Source organism: Podarcis gaigeae, assembly GCF_964106915.1.
Source record: "Podarcis gaigeae genome assembly, chromosome: 3".
Taxonomy (NCBI): Eukaryota; Metazoa; Chordata; class Lepidosauria; order Squamata; family Lacertidae; genus Podarcis; species Podarcis gaigeae.
The window spans coordinates 9144984-9165393 of record NC_139680.1 but is presented as its reverse complement, the minus strand read 5'-3'; the positions used below and the strand labels follow the sequence as shown (position 1 = coordinate 9165393).

At 44.8% G+C, this 20410-nt stretch overlaps 1 long non-coding RNA gene and 1 pseudogene across 2 annotated transcripts; both read left to right on the top strand.

Moving 5' to 3' along the window:
* Positions 1-77: 77 nt before the first annotated feature.
* Positions 78-6929, top strand: LOC310840696. Its single transcript, XR_014562003.1, has 3 exons — positions 78-294; positions 5818-5980; positions 6751-6929. It is a non-coding gene; the product is annotated as an uncharacterized lncRNA (long non-coding RNA).
* A 10497-nt stretch (positions 6930-17426) lies between these two features.
* LOC310841228 (protein mago nashi homolog pseudogene) lies at positions 17427-17899 on the top strand (annotated as a pseudogene). The gene has a single exon. The product of its transcript is annotated as a protein mago nashi homolog pseudogene (transcript).
* The last annotated feature ends 2511 nt before the right edge of the window (positions 17900-20410 follow it).

Genomic DNA, 20410 nt, shown 5'->3' with positions numbered 1-20410 from the left:
TTCAGCATCAGCATGACATCACAATGGCCTGTGTCTCTCCTTCTGGTTGGACACATCCATGTGAGAACACAGTGGCCAGTCTGTGAAATAGGCAGCACCAGCATGAGATCACAATGGCCAGTTTTTCTCCCTCGGGTGGCTAGCATGGGCCACAGTGGGCAGCCCCTGTCCTTCAGGCAGGGAGCATCATCTTGTGGGGAGAGGCATTCATTCATCTTCATTCCTCTTCCACTCAGGCAGGCAGTAGCATGTGAGCAGAATATTTATTTCTCTTGCGGAAGCTGCCAAAAGCAGGTACATGTCAGCACAATCTCTTTCTCAGTGAGGTGGGCTTAGTTGGGAGCAGATGGTGGACCCTGTATGTTCTTCTCTTAGTGAGGTGGTCAGCAGAAGTATGAGTGTAGTGGTCATCTCACTGAAATGGGCAGCAGCATGCGGACAGAGAAGCAGCAGGCAAGGCAAAGAGCTGGCAAGTAGACAATCCATCTATTACAGGACCTCTCTACCTACAGGAAGTGGACGCGGGTGGCGCTGTGGTCAAACCCCCAAGCCTCTTGTGCTTGCTGATCATGAGGTCAGCAGTTCAAGTCCACGCAAGGGGGTGAGCTCCCATTGCTGTGTCCCAGCTCCTGCCAACCTAGTAGTTTGAAAGCACACCAATGCAAGTAGATAAATAGGTACCATAACCGACATTTCCAAGCACTTTGGTTTCCGTCATGGTGTTCCATTGTACCAGAAGCATTTAGTCATGGTGGCCACATGTCCTGGAAGCTGTCTGTGGACAAATTCCGGCTCCCTCGGTCTGAAAGTGAGATGAGCGCCAAAACCTTATAGTCGCCTTTGACTGGACTTAAGTGTCTATGGGTCCTTTACCTTTTAAAAAACAACCAACCTATTTGATGCTAATTTAATAGCAAATTATTCTTCCCATGCTACTTTTCTCTAGGCAGGCTATGAGGTCCCTCATACCCCAGTGCTCACCTGTGCCTACAATAACTTTTACAACATTAAAAACAATGCAGCACTCAAAGCTCATGATATAACATTCCCATAACTTTTACATCAAACCCAAGTGGTTGAATGTATTTGATATTTGCATTAACAGAGAATAATGGGTAGATCATAAATGCTTCTCCATTATTTGTGCCTTTTAAAATTCTTGGGAGAAAGATGCAATCACAACAAAATCTGCGGAAGCCTCATGCCATGTGGTTTGTGCAAATGCAAACTCTTTCTTGCTGCAACAGCTACAAATAAATTAAGATTTCAATCCTATACACAGTTATTTGGGAATGAATCCCATTGAAAACAAAGGAACTTACTTCTTCTGAGTAGACATGTTGCACTCCAAATATCTCAGGGCAGAGAAAGTTGGAGGGCAGAGAAAACAATGCTGTTTGAAACTCCCCAATTGTTTAATTTATTTGTCCTTGTTTCTCCTGTAACTTATCTGCAAAAAAATATTACAAGACTGGTTTTCTTTCTCCAGAATCAATAACACGAATTGTGCCAAGTGGTGTAGTAGTTCACATAGAAAGACTCTGAAAGGAATTAGGTCGATTTAGGAAATATACTTCCAGCTTCCAATTCCTTCAACTGCTAACAGCTGGGAAGGAAGAAGGCTAATATTATAGTGCCACAACACTGGAAGGCTATAATTTCTATTCCGTTTGAATTTAAGATTGAAAAAGCATTTCCCTTGCTTAGTAAATTCCACGAATCCTTGCCATCTCAGTTTCCATTTTAACATAAAAATAGAAACCGTCTGCTGGTCTTGTTTCCAAGTTATTCTGAGGAAAAGTTAGAGGGTTGTTTGGTAAACCTTTAGCACTACACTTTAACAGACTTGACCTTAGAGCAAGTAGGGCTCCATCCACTGCGTGTTTTAAACTATTCCACGAGTGTCTTCCCATTATATTATATCTGTATCATCATCTGCTTTCGTCAAAAGACATAGCGCCTTGCATTTAGAATCTAACAGCTTAGCTCTTCAATCCACAAAATCTCTAGCTCCAAGTTGTGGAGGGCTTTGCTTGTGAGAACCACACATTCCTGTATTTCTAGTGAAAAGCTAGTTTTTAATTTTTATGGTAAACTCATTTTTCAACAACCAGAAACTTAATTTATCCAGAAGGGAATTGGGTATCTTATACTTTTATAAAAAAATCATTTTAATTTTTTTTAATTAAATGTTACAAAAAAAATAATGAATAGAAAAAAAGAAATAGAAACAATACATAACCATACATAAAAACATTTTATCTACACAATTTTCCAGAATGCAAACTAGAAAAGAAGAAAGGCAAAAGATAAAAGAAAGAAACAAGAAAAAGAATGAAGAGAAAAAAATACTTTTCATAATCAATTATTCCAAATTCATACTTCAAACATTACAATATTTAAATCCTAGTTAAAATATTATAAAAGACTTCCACCGCATTCACCACACATCTCTTGGTTATCTAATTCACCTTTACATCTGTTCTTCAGTTACTTCCTTTCCTTAAATTCTTTCATAGTCCATCTAATCTTTGTATTCTCTGTATTCTTCACAAGGTTAGTCCAAGCACAACCAAACTTTCGTGTTTGATACAGGGGTATTTTATACTTTAAATTTAAACTGTTAATATTAATGGGGTCAGATGAATACAGTGAAAACTTTAATGCTGTGATACATTTGTTAGCAAACTCCTTTTCCCTTTTTGCAATTGGCAATTTTGCAATTGTTGTTGTTGTTTAGTCGTTTAGTTGTGTCCGACTCTTCGTGACCCCATGGACCAGAGCACGCCAGGACCTTCCAAATATCTCCTGTCCAAGCTCACCACATTTTTGTGCCTTTTAAATACCTGTTTGCTGCCTCTTGGCATCAGTGACATCAGAATACTTTTTTAAAAAAAAACACACACACTGCCAACTTATTTTCGTTAATATATGATCTCAGCCAATCACAGATTATGAAGGTAGCACGACAGTATCACAAAACCAAATGGATTTGGCTCCATGACGATAAAATGAAGCCATGTAGCCAATCATATCTGACTCCATCATGACATCACAAAGAATATTCAGAGCGAGGTCATGAAGTTTTGCTCATTCTGAATGGCAAGACAGTTATCAGTGGTTTGCAGCTCACTGCAAATGTGGTGCTTTTCACAGTGGGAGAAAGTACCGTATTTTTCGCTCTATAAGACGCACCAGACCACAAGACGCACCTAGTTTTTGGAGGAGGAAAACAAGAAAAAAAAGTATTGTGAATCTCAGATGCCAGAACAGCAAGAGGGATTGCTGTGCAGTGAAAACAGCAATCCCTCTTGCTGTTCTGGCTTCTGTGATAGCTGCGCAGCCTGCATTCGCTCCATAAGACGCACACACATTTCCCCTTATTTTTTAGGAGGGAAAAAGTGCGTCTTATAGAGCAAAAAATTGCTCTATTTGTCAGAGGTATTTGTCAGAGGTGTTCCCCTTCCATTCTGACTCTGCTCTACTTCTATGACCTAAAATGAGATGCCACTTCCCAGGACATCCACAGGCTCATGTGGCCCGTGGGATAATCTAGCAACATCAGATTTGCTAGTATGCAATGTAAAAACATCAGATCGCAGATGAAAGCGGTTTGTGGGCAATTTGGTAGGTGGAAGGGGGTCAGTGATAGCATATACTGAACTGACTCCCCTAAAACAATTTTTACTCCCTGCAGACCACCAGATGAGTGGTGATTTGAAAACCTGGGCTAATCCATCCTAAAGGGGCATTTCTGGCCCTCGAGCTGAATGGGGAAAAGCAGAAAATCACCCTCTTTAGCTCCATTGACTTGGATGGCCTTGGGTAGGGCAGGGAGCCTGAGGCCATCTTGGTGGTGTTGTCTCATAGAGTATATATTGGTGATTTGTTTAAATACATGGTTCAGACTGGGCAGCTGTGTCACCAAAATCATGAGCTCTCAACTTAGTCCAGCCTTTGGACTCAGCTGTGTTATCCAGTGGGTTCTCTGACACCCAAACTAAGCATCACATAGAGTGGTGACACTTCTCTGGGATACAGCAGGATTATTATTTTTTAAAGCACATAGCTTATTATCATACATGGATGTCAATTTTTAATGCCTTCCATGTACACAGAGGAGGAAGAAGGTTCTTGGATTCTTCAGGAGGTTCATTAAAATGAAACTGGAGCATAGGTTTCCTATTTGTACAGGTGGCTCCTGTCGGAGCTGAAGTTAGTTCGGCAGACTTTGGGGGCTTCTTTTTTCCTTTTCCTCCCACAACACTGCATCTAAGATGGAGAGAGAGAATGAAAAGGCTATTTGCAGCACACCTTGACTTGTGAAACAAGTACAGGTGGTCCTCTCTATCTTTGGTAAATACATATTATTTTTTATTCTGGCAGGTACAGGTAGCTGCCTGCCAAGAATCTGGCTTTTTATGCTTTCTTCTCAATGTACTTGTCCCTGATGCATTTCTACTGTATTTTACAGTAGGTAAAGGTAAAAAGACCCCTGACCATTAGGTCCAGTCGTGGCCGACTCTGGGGTTGCGGCGCTCATCTCGCTTTATTGGCCAAAGGAGACGGTGTACAGCTTCCGGGTCATGTGGCCAGCAGGACTAAGCCGTTTCTGGCGAACCAGAGCAGCGCACGGAAACACCGCTTACCTTCCCGCTGGAGCGGTATCTATTTATCTACTTGCACTTTGACGTGCTTTCTAACTGCTAGGTTGGCAGGAGCTGGAACTGAGCAACGGGAGCTCACCCCGTTGCGGGGATTCAAACCACAGACCTTCTGATCGGCAAGTCCCAGGCTCTGTGGTTTAACCCACAGCGCCACCCATGTCCCTGTATTTTACAATACTGTGACTTTATTTGGCCAACTTTCTGGAGGCAGCATGGCAGTAATAGGTGGCTCCAACCCAAGCACACTCTTGGATGTGTGAACAGAATTTGTACAACGCCTGGAGGACTCTACGTCCCATAGTTTAACACTTCATCTATGCTTATTAAGCCACATAATGTGCAATTGCTATAGTGCCAAAACAACAATACTTCTGTTAATTTGGAAGATTTATGCCCTGCTTTTCAACCCTATTATCGTAACAGCTTACAAGCAACAAATAATGCAAAAAACAACAACCCTGAACTCTCCTTTCCCACCCCGCAGCCCCATGTCCTCTGACTGACTGATGGGGCCAGAGTGAATCTCATTTTAGCTCTGCAGTCCCAGGGCAACTGGAAGTTGGAACAGACTCTTCTTCCTGGCAGGGAGAGCAGAAGCCAACCTCTTTTAGCTGCTCCTTCACTGGCCAATGGATGGGGCCAAGTTCTTGCCATGATCTTCTTCCTTAGAGGAGTGAGGTACAGTCACCCTTGGCCAGTAAGGTAAAGGGACCCCTGAAAGTTAAGTCCCATCAGGGACAACTCTGGGGTTGCGGCGCTCATATCGCTTTATTGGCCAAGGGAGCTGGCATACAGCTCATGTGGCCAGCATGACTAAGCCACTTCTGGCGAATCAGAGCAGTGCACGGAAACACCGTTTACCTTCCCGCCAGAGCGTTACCTATTTATCTACTTGCACTTTGACGTGCTTTTGAACTGCTAGGTTGGCAGGAGCAGGGACTGAGCAACAGGAGCTCACCCCATTGCGGGGATTCGAACCGCCAACCTTCTGATCGGCAAGTCCTAGGCTCTGTGGTTTAACCCACAGCACCCCCTATGTCCTTACCCTTGGCCAGTAGCAGAGGCCAAAGTATACTATGAAGCATCTTACCATGTACAGATAGAAGATAGAATTCAGCTTTATTTAACCCCTCTCACTTCAACATGAAAGAAAGTCATACTGAGAGGAAGACCTCTGCTTTGTCGAAACTTCTGGCCACTTTAAATTGGCAACATTTCTTCAAGGATCCCAGGTATCAGAGAGCCAATTCACCAACAGAGGGAGAGTTTCAACTTTCCAAAATGTGGAGATCACCTGCTTGACTCCTGGAAAGGTAAGCAGTTTGGAGGGGCTGTTTATGTGCCTGGTATGCATGACTAGTTGAGAACAACTAGTATTTTTTTCTAATATCTTTAATTAACTTTAGGTCTACTTCCCAGAAGGATTGTTGAGCAGAGACTGCATATTTTCCAATGACAAGTCCTACCTAAAACAAAAAAAATTCCTTCCAGTAGCACCTTAAAGACCAACTAAGTTAGTTCTTGGTATGAGCTTTCGTGTGCATGCACACTTCTTCAATCACTTCTTCTTTGGTATCTGAAGAAGTGTGCATGCACACGAAAGCTCATACCAAGAACTAACTTAGTTGGTCTTTAAGGTGCTACTGGAAGGATTTTTTTTTGTTTTGACTATGGCAGACCAACACGGCTACCTATCTGTAACGAGTCCTACCTAACCTATATTAGTTGTTAATTGCTTTCATGCCCCAGAAGTTTACAGGAGCACAGCAATTGTGAAAGCAGTTGTTGAAGTCTGCTAGCTCCTTCCTGTTCATGTAATACCATAAGGGGAACCTCGGGTTTTCCTTTCACTTGCAACCTCTGAAGATTACATTTCTTGACGAATCACCATCCAAATTAATTGTCCAGACACGGAAGCACAGCAGTTCAAGCAACACCCAAGAAATCTGTGGTAGGGCTTCACATACTGTGTGACTATTGCTATAATTATGACCACTCTGGGTAGGTGTTCAGTGATTCTAAATGATTAACTAACCATATGCTTTCTATTTATAAAAAAAAGTGTCAACACTTTTTTTTTTAGTCAACTTGTCTGAGCTAAATGAAGTGATGAAAAGTCAAACCCTGATCACCTGAAATGGCATGCCAAGTCCTGTGCATGATTTGGACAAAATCAATAGTAAAAGTAGCAGATCTGTCGGAAATACCAAGATTATTATTTTTTAAACCCAAATAAACAAAAGAGATCAAATTTTCAGCACAGTATTGTTTCAGTAATAACCCTCGTCTGGTTATTAATTCACTTAAATCCAACTATGAATATGAATGGTGGTTTTTGCCAGACACCATCTTCCGGTTATCATCACCCAACACACCACATCTTTAATGAGGTGGAATTGGTGTTTGTTCAGACTGCCAGGAGAGTGCAGTTCTTCCAGCTGACCCAATCTGCTTCATCTCACCGGACTGCTCAAAAAGCAAAGAAGCACACATATTTTTGGTAAATGAAGTACAACGGCATGCTTGATCTCTTAACACTACAGTGTTAGAGTAATCCATATAAATGCTGAGCAAGATTTTACTGGCACTTTCCCACATGACCTTTGGGACATCCTTATAGAGTAGAAAGCTAAATGAGAAATACACACACACACACACACACACAGTCAGCATATGTTAGGAATCTGGTCCTATGTTGGTCTCTTCAGCTACTGAAACAGTTTTCATGCATGTTGGCATTGTACCCACACAGAGGGATGGGTGAGAGGGAGGGAGGGAAATGGATGGAGTACCCATTCAACTGCCTAATGGCGTCTGCGTCTCCCAGGAGATCGCAGCCACAGAGATAAGAAAAGAAGAGGCATTACATTGTCTGGAGAGGTCACTTCCTGGTTTGCATGGAGAAGCTGTTTTCAATGGAGCCCAGCAAGGGAAGTACACAGTTGTATTGAGGCAGCACCAGAAATTTTGTCCCCCTGTGCCCCCCATAAAGGTAAAGGTAAAGGGACACCTGACCATTAGGTCCAGTCGTGACCGACTCTGGGGTTGCGGCGCTCATCTGGCTTTATTGGCCAAGGGAGCTGGCATACAGCATGTGGCCAGCATGATGGCGAACCAGAGCAGCGCATGGAAATGCCGTTTACCTTCCCACTGGAGTGGTACCTATTTATCTACTTGCACTCTGTCATGCTTTCGAACTGCTAGGTTAGCAGGAGCCAGGGACCGAGCAACCGGATCTCACCCCATTGCGGGGATTCGAACTGCTGACCTTCTTTTCGGCTCTGTGGTTTAACCCACAGCACTACCTGCGTCCCAGCACCACCCGCTATGCCACTATTCATGCAGTCTTCTTTGAGCTGGCCCCTTTCCCAGGACTGAACCAAGGCTGTTATGCTGGAGACACATGCTCCGCTGGGGAACTTATGCCCTAGTCAGAAAACGACCTCTTTCTGGGAAAAACTTCATACCCTCCTACATACAACTATACATGCTAGAACACAGCTTGAAAAAGAGAGCAGTGATGGAAGATGTGGCCCTCCGCTTCTTGCTGTCTGGACCTTGGGACTACTCTCACTTGGCCCAGCTTTGTACCCGAAATATTTTTGCCTGGCTGAGATGTTGCACTCTGATATTGGCTCCTGGTTGTCTAGATGGAGGATAGAATCATAGAATTGTAGAGCCACAGGGGTTATCTGGTCCAACTTCCTGTAATGCAGGAAATTTCTGCCCCACGTGGGATTTCAACCTACAATCCTGAGATTAAGAGTCTCATGCTCTACCAACTGAGCTACCAGTATTGTGTGTGTGTGTGTCTGTGTGTGTTACAAGAAACTGGCCTACTATACAAAGATAATTTTTTTGCTTCATTCAGAATACGGCTCACCCCTAAGGTTGAAAAGGGTTCCTCACCACTGATGTAAACCTTCCAACAGGCAGGGGGATTTCCCACTCCTCACTTGTCTGTGCTTCACTCACTACTAGTATAGCTCAGTCACTTAAATATTCTGGGCCACAGTCAACTAAATGTTTCTGCTGGTGGAAGCCAGTACACCTATCCCCTTGGACAGTTAAGTCCAGTCAAAGGAGACTATGGGGTTGCGGTGCTCATCTTTGCTTTCAGGCTGAGGGAGCCGGCGTTTGTCTGCAGACAGCTTTCCAGGTCATGTGGCCAGCAGGACTTAACCACCTCTGGTGCAACGGGACACCGTGACAGAAGCCAAAGTGCACAGAAACGCTGTTTACCTTTCCACTGCAGTGGTACCTATTTATCTACTTACACTGGTGTGCTTTCGAGCTGCTCGGTTGGCAGGAGCGGGGACAGAGCAACGGGAGCTCACCCCGCCACGGGGATTTGAATCACCGACCTTCTAATCAGCAAGCCCAAGAGGCTCAGTGGTTTAGACCACAGCTCCACCCACATCCCATAGTCGCCTTTGACTGGACTTAACTATCCAGGGGTCCTTTACCTTTTTACCTACACCAAATAACACCCCACAAACATCAAATGAATATGCATAAGTTGGGGCTGGGGTGGTGTCCGACACCTGCCCACAAACCTGTCTGTTTGCCCCCCCCCCCATATTATACAGGGCCCTAGCTATGACAGTGTGATGGCCTGGGAATCCGACTCAGAGGCTGAACCGGAGGAATCCCAGCCTGCACAGGAGTCCCCGCCTCCAGGGCCAGCTGAGCTGGGGCAGGGTCTTGGATCTGAAGAGCCTGCACCTGTGCCGGAGCCTCAGGAGCAGCACCAGGTGATTCCACTCTAGCTCCAGAGGTGATTAAGGACACAGTGCCTACAGGTGTGCCTCTCCCGGCCCTGCCAGAGGAAGGAGAGTCTCCCCCTGGGTCCAGTAACTCCCCAGCCTCTCCTGAACTGCAGAGGCTTAGGGCAGAGAGGCGGAGGGAACTGGTTTCTCCCAGGAGGAGTGCTCGCCTTAAGGCCAAGAGAGGCGGGTCTCCTGGGGGCTGGGACCGCCCCTGGCCTCAGAGAAGATAAAGGCCAGTCAGCCCCGTCCCAGGTTGTGGGAGCAACGTCGTTGAGTTCCTGCTCCTGCCCGGACCCAGACCTGACCCTCCAGTGTTCCTGTCCCCGCCTGGCTCCCTGCTTCGGACCTCACCCCGCTCCTTGTGAACTGTTTCCAGGCTAGTGACCCAGGACCGGACTTTGACTACGCCAACGGTAACCTTCCCCCTGGGACCAGCACAGACAGCATTCCGCCACATTCCAGCATGAAACAGAGCCCGTGTGGAATAGTGGTTGGAGTCTTAGACTAGGACCTGGGAAAAGGAGGGTCAAGTCCTCACTCAGCACACTGGGTGATCTTGGGCCAGGCAGACACTCCCAGCCTAAGCTACTTCACATGGTTATAGTGGTGATGAAATGGGGAGTTGGAGAACCAGGCATAGCATAATGAGCTCCTTGGAATAAAAGATGAGGTATAAATGTCATGAATGAATGAATGAATGAATGAATGAATGAATGTTGCCCCAGCTATGTAAAGTAACATTTAAAGGTCCTCTTAAAAGGTAAAGGGACCCTTGACCATTAGGTCCAGTCGTGACCGACTCTGGGGTTGCGGCGCTCATCTCGCTTTATTGGCTGAGGGAGCCGGTGTACAGCTTCCGGGTCATGTGGCCAGCATGACTAAGCCGCATGGAAAACGCCATTTACCTTCCCGCCGGAGCGGTACCTATTTATCTACTTGCACTTTGATGTGCTTTTGAACTGCTAGGTTGGCAGGAGCAGGGACTGAGCAATGGGAGCTCACCCCGTCGCGGGGATTCGAACCGCCGACCTTCTGATCAGCAAGTCCTAGGCTCTGTGGTTTAACCCACAGCGCCACCCGCGTCCCAACAAAAAGGTCCTCTTAGCAGAGGTTAAATCCCACACTTCACTCATCAGCACCCACCAGAAGATCTAAAATGTAGCAACGGGTGGTTGGCTTTCCGTCCCCCGAGACTTCTCTATTCAAAGTGCCATCTTGTCCCCAGTTGTGTTTAATGAATATACGAAACTGTTCGGCAACATCCAGAGGTAGAGCCTTAGGTGTCATACCATATGCTAAATAACCCATAGCTGTTACTCACATTCTCATTCTCCCCTGCCCCTGGGTCCTATAATCTGGTTTCTTATCCATTGTTTGATCATGCCATGAAACTGAATGTAGGCGAGTCAAAAGAGAGGGAGAGAGCATCTCAGTCAAGACTGAAGCATTAATGGTCAGATAGACTCATCATTTGGAGTTGCATAATAGGTAGTGTTCACCTTCCCTCAGACTGGTGGTTGTTGAGTGCTCCTAATTATACATGGAAACACAGGTTATGGAGATGAGCAAGGAGCCCTTTTCATCAGACGAACCTGGTGAGATTTGTCCAATTCAGATCTAGCAATGGCAATTAATGGCTTTGCAATCTTGAGGTTAGATTACAGATGATGAATTTTAGGCAAGACTGGCCTTGCTTGCTTGATGCATAATGACCTCCTCATGAGAAGAGAACACACTGCATCCATGTTCCAGCACCTGCACAGTCTCACTATGACCTTTTCTGCAAAATTCAAGGTGCTGGTTCTGAACTATTAAGCTCTAACTGGCTTGGATCCCACACACTTTAAGATTCACCCTCTCAATGAACTTCAAGGCTCAATGAGGATTACCCCATCCCCTTCTGAGTAGTAGCCCCCAGTCACACACACCCTTTATGATGTTGTAGCATGACATTTGCCAGTCACCATTTGCAGGGTGAAGCAGGACCGTTTTTCGATAACCTCACAACTGGCAAATTGAGAGCACCAACCCCACACCATGGATGTTGTGGGAAGAATCAATTCATTCAGTGTGATAATATTTGGTGTAACACAGTTACAGTTGCCAGGCACCGGGAGAGAGGCGAACCTGGGGAAACTCCTGAGGCATCTCTTTGATAAGTGGACCTTATCCCAATGATATCTCACACACTACCGACAGAAGAGGCTACTTGCTCTTGAACCCTGTCCATTTCATTACATCTGTGGCTGGCAAGTCCAGATGACATGGGGTGATCAGGTGTCTCCTCAGCAATGCCTTCAAGGGGTGCTGGCAAAGACAAACACAGATCAGTCAGCAGCTTTTCTGGTACTTGGAGCCAGAATGGAATGGTCCATGTCAGATAAATAGCGAAACGGGTATTCTTCAGATCAGGTACCTATGCTGAAGGGTTGGTAGCTTTCCAACATATTTATCCCCTTTGCTGCTTTTTGCTAGGTTAAGAAAGCTGGTGTCCATGCCTCCTACTATCATCATGACTATTATTGGGGGTTAGGGGGAACAATGACAAACATAGACAGCATCTTAAAAAGTAGAGACATCACCTTGCCAATAAAGGTCCGTATAGAAAAGCTATGGTTTTCCCAGTAGTGATGTATGGAAGTGAAAGCTGGACCATAAAGAAGGCTGATCACCGAAGAATTGATGCTTTTGAATTATGGTGCTGGAGGAGACTCTTGAGAGTCCCATGGACTGCCAGAAGATCAAACCTCTCCATTCTGAAGGAAATCAGCCCTGAGTGCTCACTGGAAGGACAGATCATGAAGCTGAGGCTTCAATACTTTGGCCACCTCATGAGAAGAGAAGACTCCCTGGAAAAGACCCTGGTGTTGGGAAAGATGGAGGGCACAAGGAGAAGGGAACGACAGAGGACGAGATGGTTGGACAGTGTTCTCGAAGCTACCAGCATGAGTTTGAGCAAACTGCGGGAGGCAGTGGAAGACAGGAGTGCCTGGCGTGCTCTGGTCCATGGGGTCACGAAGAGTCGGACACGACTAAACGACTAAACAACAACAGGGGGAACAATATGTGTTTTGCACAATTTTATGGGTACCTCACTAGCATCAGTTAATCCAACAGATCACATTAGCAGGAAATGCAATATAAAGGCCATTCGACTGCATTTCCCCATTTAATTGCTTCTGAAGTATTTGGGAGGCAGGAATTGGGCACTTGTAAATATTCATCCAAGGCCGGCAAGAAACAATTCCGTATGCTCTGCATTACTGCACTAATCCTCTTTAATTTTTCTTAAAAATAGAAAGCCTGTACACCACGTAAGTAGGCAGCCTGCAAGCCATATTATTTTCTTTAGAGTAGAACTTGTGTTGCAAATGGCAGGAAGCCATGATCCACAAAAATAAAACCATTCTAACCCTAGTGCTAAGTAAGGAAAACAAAGATGTCTCAGCAATTAGCAATATTATATATGTTAGTACTAAGTAACAACAGATGTTTCAACCAGAGCCCAGTACATTCCTTGCAATCCTCCAGAAACCAAAAGCCTCTTGCCGTTGCTATACATTACAATTACCTTGGGCTTTCAGTCCTTGCAAATGCATTCTTAGTGGCGAATGCTAAAGTTTGTTAGTATCGGGTGGCTCTTACCTGTAGCTACATCAGCATGCTGCATACTTCTGCTGACTTAACAGACTAGCAACAAGTGTGCTCTGTAAAGACATGCGCAGGCTATGAGTCATTAGCAAGCATGCAAAGCTAATTGGCAAAACACTCATAAAAGATTCTGAAGGTGGGTTAATTACAATTCATTACGTAAACCGTCCCTGGGCTATTGTTAAAAAAAAAAAATGCATTAACTTTCAAGGTCCAGTTTTTTATGATTCACTTTGCCATGTTGTGAGAAAGTCTTTGTATCAAACTACATTCATTACAATTCAGGCCACAAAAGCCTTTACGGGGTTTCTTGACATTATTTCCATGGGCTGCACATTGCTAACAACTGGCAAAAAGTCAAAAAACATTTATGGTATTTTCTTACCATATACACAGGCCAGCTTTAAAAGCTACAAAATTTAATTGCTTCCCCTTTCCCATTTGTTCCTTTTAGCAAATAAAAAGTTGAGGGTGGAGATACGATGGCAGGCATGCGGCAGGCAAGAAGGCTGCATTTTTGATTGCCCAATTGATCTTAATGGACTTTGCCTATCTGACATGCAGAGATTCACTATGAGTCCGTCATCGGGAGAAATACAGGATGGTTAAGCAATAGAATAAATGCTCAGTGCATCATTGCGAGAAACATACCGATTGCCAAAATTGGCAAAGCAAATTATGTTGGTGCAGCATCTGGTTTGTTGTTGTTTAGTCGTTTAGTCGTGTCCGACTCTTCATGACCCCATGGGCCAGAGCCCGCCAGGCACTCCTGTCTTCCACTGCCTCCCACAGTTTGGTCAAACTCATGTTAGTAGCTTCGAGAACACTGTCCAACCATCTCGTCCTCTGTTGTCCCCTTCTCCTTGTGCCCTCCATCTTTCCCAACATCAAGTTCTTTTACAAGGAGTCTTCTCTTCTCATGAGGTGGCCAAAGTATTTGGAGCCTCAGCTTCAGGATCTGTCCTTCCAGTGAGCACTCAGGGCTGATTTCCTTAAGAATGGATAGGTCTGATCTTCTTGCAGTCCATGGGACTCTCAAGAGTCTGGGACTCTTCCAGCACCATAATTCAAAAGCATCAATTCTTCGGCGATCAGCCTTATTTATGGTCCAGCTCTCACTTCCATACATCACTACTGGGAAAACCATGGCTTTAACTATACGGACCTTTGTTGGCAAGGTGATGTCTCTGCTTTTTAAAATGCTGTCTAGGTTTGCCATCACCTTTCTCCCAAGGAGAAGGAGTCTTTTAATTTCGTGACTGCTGTCAGGCTGGTAGCTACACTCAAATTGTTCATATCTAATATTTATTGATAGAGCAGCCTGTCCATCAAAGCTGAGCTGGACAAGTGTATTAGCAACTCAAGTACAGCGGTACCTCGGGTTACATACGCTTCAGGTTACATATGCTTCAGGTTACAGACTCCGCTAACCCAGAAATATTGCTTCAGGTTAAGAACTTTGCTTCAGGATGAGAACAGAAATTGGGCTCCGGTGGCGCGGCGTTAGTGGGAGGCCCCATTAGCTAAAGTGGTGCTTCAGGTTAAGAACAGTTTCAGGTTAAGTATGGACCTCCGGAACAAATTAAGTACTTAACCTGAGGTACCACTGTACATCAATGGCTCACATCTCCAAAAGGGTATGGGAGTATGTGATACTAATGTCCAATGCAAAGATGAAGGTCTACTAGGCTTGTGTGTTGAGCATGCTGCTTTATGGAAGTGAGTCATGGGCAACTTACAAATGTGAGGAGCAATGCCTCAAAGCCATCCACATGAGCTGTGTCGGTATCACACGGCAGTACAAAGATGTGCTCTCCCAAGTCCACATTCCCAACATGTTTGCACTCCTGTTTCAGTGACATCTAGAAGAAGAGTTTGGATTTGATATCCCGCCTTTCACTCCTCTTAAGGAGTCTCAAAGCGGCTAACATTCTCCTTTCCCTTCCTCCCCCACAACAAACACTCTGTGAGGTGAGTGGGGCTGAGAGACTTCAGAGAAGTGTGACTGGCCCAAGGTCACCCAGCAGCTGCATGTGGAGGAGCAAGGATGCGAACATGGTTCACCAGATTATGAGTCCACTGCTCTTAACCACTACACCACACTGGCTCTCACCACATCTACGGCGGGTTGGTCATGTCTACAGAATGGAAGATGGCAAGATCCCCAAGGATGCACTCTACAGGGAACTGGCTCCAGGCACCAAGTCTGTGTTACAAAGATTTCTGCATATGTGACCTGGACACTGGCAACATCAACCCCACTGTGTGGGAATCCTTTGTAGATGACTGCAGTTCTTGCTGACAGATAGTCAGGTTTGTATATCGATAGCAGTGACCAGAGGAGGAATGACAGCTGGGAGGAGCGCAGGGAGAAGAAACGCCATGGTGCATTTGCAGCAGCACAACCAGATGCCTTCTTCTGCCCCAGCTGCAACAGAAGATGTCACTCCTGCAACAGTCTCTACAGCCACAGCAGGTGCTGCAACCTTCCAACAGTTTGACTTCACCCTCAAAGGCATGCTCCTCCATTGTCTCCCGAGATAGACAGATATTGACGTTATTTAGCAGAGGTAGCCAACAGATTTCTATTGTATGCTTTGTGTCCATGAAATATACTTTATATACATTATTTACACAATGGGCTGCATGTGATTGGCTAAATCCGGGATTCTCCTGTAGGCCAATCAGGTTGTGGATTCACTTCCACCTGGAGCTGGATTGGGTGGCTCCTGTGGACCAATCATACTGCTGCATTGTTCTAGGACCAATCAGACTGCTGCATTCTGAATCCTATTGTTCTAGGACAAATCAGACTGCTGCATTTTGGATCCTATTGTTCTAGGACCAAACAGAATGCTGCATTTTGGATCCTATTGTTCTAGGACCAATCAGACTGCTGCATTTTGGATCCCATTAAACTCAGTACATAACAGTCCACTTATTGAATCCTGGTGAGCCAAATTCATAGAAGCAATGGAAGCCAAATCATTCAAGAGGAAATGATAAATAGGGGCTGAATAAAACCCCTCTGATGTATATGTTGTTATAGCCTCAGATAGCTCAGTTGATAGAGCATGAGACTCTTGATCTCAGGGTCATGGGTTTGAGCCCCATATTGGTTGAAAGATTCCTGCATTGCAGGGGGTTGGACTAGATGACTCTCATGGTCCCTTCCAACTCTACAATTCTTTCTGCCACATGCATCATTTTAACTGAGAAGACATAGGCAGCTACCTTTCCTTGAGTCTGACCATTGGTCCATCAAGCTCTGTGTTGTGTACATTGGCAGTGTCTCTCCAGAGGTTCAATGGACATTCCCAGGCCAGCCTAACTGTAGATGCTCAGATCAAAGCAGATGCTCTACCACAGAGCTATGGTGCTTCCCCTAAAATTTAGGGCCTCCATATACTGGTATGTGGCTGAAGCCTTACTCCAACTCTTTAGACCACTCAGTCACACTACAAAAGCAAGACTTCAGTTGATCGGCTATATTATCAAAGAGCTGACCTACCAGTAACTTGTGGTGGAAATATGTGGCAATGTGACAAGTGGAGAACATAAGAAGAGCCTGCAGGATCAGACCAATGGCCCATCTAGTCCAGCATCCTGTTCTTCCAGTGGCCAACCAAATGCCTTCGGGAAACCAGCGAGAAACACATGTGCATAAGAGGACTCTCCCCTCCCGTGGTTTCCAGCAACTGGTGTTTGGAAGCATTGCTGTCCCCAACTCTGAAAAGATCAGTCATTATACGTAGCTAGTGGCCATTGATAAGGTAAAGATCCAGTCCCTTAGGTCCAGTCGTGACCGACTCTGGGGTTGCGCCGCTCATCTTGCTTTATTGGCCGAGGGAGCCGGTGTACAGCTTCCGGGTCATCATGTGGCCAGCATGACTAAGCCGCTTCTGGCGAACCAGAGCAGCGCACGGAAACGCCGTTTACCTTCCCGCCAGAGTGGTACCTATTTATCTATTTGCACTTTGAGGTGCTTTCAAAGTGCTAGGTTGGCAGGAGCAGGGACCGAGCAATGGGAGCTCACCCCGTCGTGGGGATTCGAACCGCTGACCTTCTGATCAGCAAGTCCTAGGCTCTGTGGTTTAACGCACAGCGCCACCCGCGTCTCTTACCTTGCCTTAGGCATTTCTAAAACCACACAAGCAAACTATTGCAGTGGTGTGAGGGCTATGGGCTTCATTTTGGGCTTCTAGAACCCAAACGTCCTGAGGTTTAATGAACTCTCAACTTCATGTTTAAGATGTGAGGACAAGGTCTCAGCAGGCTGGTGGGGAATATGCGTTATTACGTTGGGCAGAAGAGGAAGTTGGGCCAAAAGTTTCTCGAGTTCCGCCCTGACGGGAAACTGAGATACGCAAATAACAGCAATTATAAAAATGATGTCATGATCAGAAAAGAAGCCTACATACACGAAAGTCTGATGGAAGAGCTAAAGAGGATAATCGATGACAGTGAAATCACGAAAGAAGATGATGCATTATGGCCGCCTCCTGACAGAGTTGGCCGGCCGGAGCTTGAAATTGTAATTGGTGATGAACACATCTCTTTTACCACATCAAAAATTGGTTCTCTTATTGATGTAAATCAGTCCAAGGATGCAGAAGGTCTAAGAGTGTTTTACTACCTTGTCCTGGACCTCAAGTGTGTTGTCTTCAGTCTCATTGTATTACACTTCAAGATTAAGATTAAATTGCTGTTCAAGATTAAATTGTATGGATTTAAATTTGCACTGTAAAGTTCCTTTCGGTGGGGTGACTTTCCATTCTTTATCTCTCATTGGTTTTATGTGTGTCAGATTTTTTACAGAGTGAATTTAATAAATGCTAAAAAGCTTAAAAAAAGAAAGATGTGAGGACAAGATCCACACTACACCAGGGATAATGCAACCTTAATAAAATTCTCTAGGCACCCCTTCAAACAACTGCATCAGTTATAAATATGCCTGTCTAATGCCAGCTAATTTCTTTTATGCCATGGTTTTGCCCTCCGGTGTCAAGTGATCATAGTATTACCGTAACTATAAAATACTATGTTTTCCTGCTATTCCCTTTTAGAGCCTACATTTTCTAAAAGCTATCTAAACCTGGCACGTAGATATGAAATTCAGCATTGTACCCTGAGTAAGGCCCTGTGGTGCTTTGACATTTCTGCAGCAAGATACTGAGAGCAGATGAACATTAGTCAGCATTTGATTTCTAATTGCAGTCTCAAAGCTTCAGGGATAATGTTCAAGTTGAAAGAGCGCAGCCTTTGATGGTAGCTCTCTGAGGGAGAAATTTGTTTTAGCTTTTCTCAATGAACGTGATTTCCAAGGATAAAGATCAAAGTGATGTCAGTGGCCAGAGCTATGGCAAATGCAGAATACAGCCTCTTGCAACCTACAATTAACACTACAGTTAGACTGAAGTCTAGACTAGAGGCAAATCCCCTGCCAGCTTTAGCTAACACTGACAGAGATGTGGCAAGGCAGGATATTGCTGTGGTGGTGAGAACAGAAAGATACAAGCTACCCGAGTGGTAGAGGAGAGACCGGATTAGACTATTAATCTAACAGTTAACTGTGTGTGTATGTGTATTTGCATATAATTTTATCTATTGAAATGTTTATAGACCGCGCTTTCATTAAAATACAACAAGGTGGTATTGTGTTGTTGTTTAGTTGTTTAGTCGTGTTCGACTCTTCGTGACCCCATGTACCAGAGCACGCCAGGCACTCCTGTCTTCCATTGCCTCCCGCAGTTTGGTCAAACTCATGCTGGTAGCTTCGAGAACACTATCCAACCATCTCGTCCTCTGTCGTCCCCTTCTCCTTGTGCCTTCCATCTTTCCCAACATCAGGGTCTTTTCCAGGGAGTCTTCTCTTCTCATGAGGTGGCCAAAGTATTGGAGTCTCAGCTTCAGGATCTGTCCTTCCAGTGAGCACTCAGGGCTGATTTCCTTTCAGAATGGAGAGGTTTGATCTTCTTGCAGTCCATGGGACTCTCAAGAGTCTCCTCCAGCACCATAATTCAAAAGCATTAATTCTTCAGCGATCAGCCTTCTTTATGGTCCAGCTCTCACTTCTATACATCACTACTGGGAAAACCATAGCTTTAACTATATGGACCTTTTTTGGCAAGGTGATGTCTCTGCTTTTTAAGATGCTGCCTAGGTTTGTCATTGCTTTTCTCCCAAGAAGCAGGAGTCTTTTAATTTCGTGGCTGCTGTCACCATCTGCAGTGATCATGGAGCCCAAGAAAGTAAAGTAAAGAAAGCAAGGTGGTATACAGCATACCAAATTGCAAGGTCAATAAAAGAATCAGTTAAAACACCAATAAGTACCGGCTGAAGAAATTCACATTGCAAAGGCCTGTTTGAATAATATGCTTTTAAAGTTACTTCTAAAAGAATGCAGAAAACAAACTTCCACCGGCATGGAGGTGAGAATGGGTTTTTGTTTTTTCAAAAGATTTGCTTACCTCCTCTGTTACACAATGGGAAGTACACACTGTTAAATGGAGATAGAAGCCATATGTATGGGTATGTGTGGAGCTTATCAAGGCAGTATGCAGATGACACTTCTCTTGCTTTCATGTGGAAATCAAGTTATGTGAGACCAAGTCCAGCCCATGTCTTCAATTCAGTTGGTGTGAGAAGCAGTACATGGGGAAGTTCTGAATCCACCTTATACATACAGGGGAAACTGGAATGGCAGAATTGGCTCTGCAAGGAGGGAGGGAGGAAGATGCTACCTGACCCTCTAACTCCTGTGCCATGATTTGCTAATTGTTTTCTGAAATAGCTTATTTTATTTAAGATTCATTTAGTTAGTTGCCTTGCGAGGCCCCACACCCAAAAAAAAGGGGATAAGCATTTTTAAGCAAGTAAATAAATATACAGATGTATGGAAAACCCTTTTTTACTAGCACTTACGTGTATTTTTATGTTGTGTAATTATGCAAAGTCCAAATGGATCCCGCTTCTTTCCTCAGAAGAAAGCAACCATTGAGATTGCAGGGTTGCCCACAGTGTTATCTCCTAATCCACTACATGATTTGTGAAATCTAGGCAAGCAACCAAAATTCTCAAAAAGTGTGAGGGCAATCTACAATGGCTGCATTTACCACTTTTTTCTATAAATGGCTCTTCTGGGTAAAAAAGGTAAAGGTAAAGGGACCCCTGACCATTAGGTCCAATCGTGACCGACTCTGGGGTTGCGGCGCTCATCTCGCTTTATTGACCAAGGGAGCCGGCGTACAGTTTCCGGGTCATGTGGCCAGCATGACTAAGCCACTTCTGGCGAACCAGAGCAGCGCACGGAAACGCCATTTA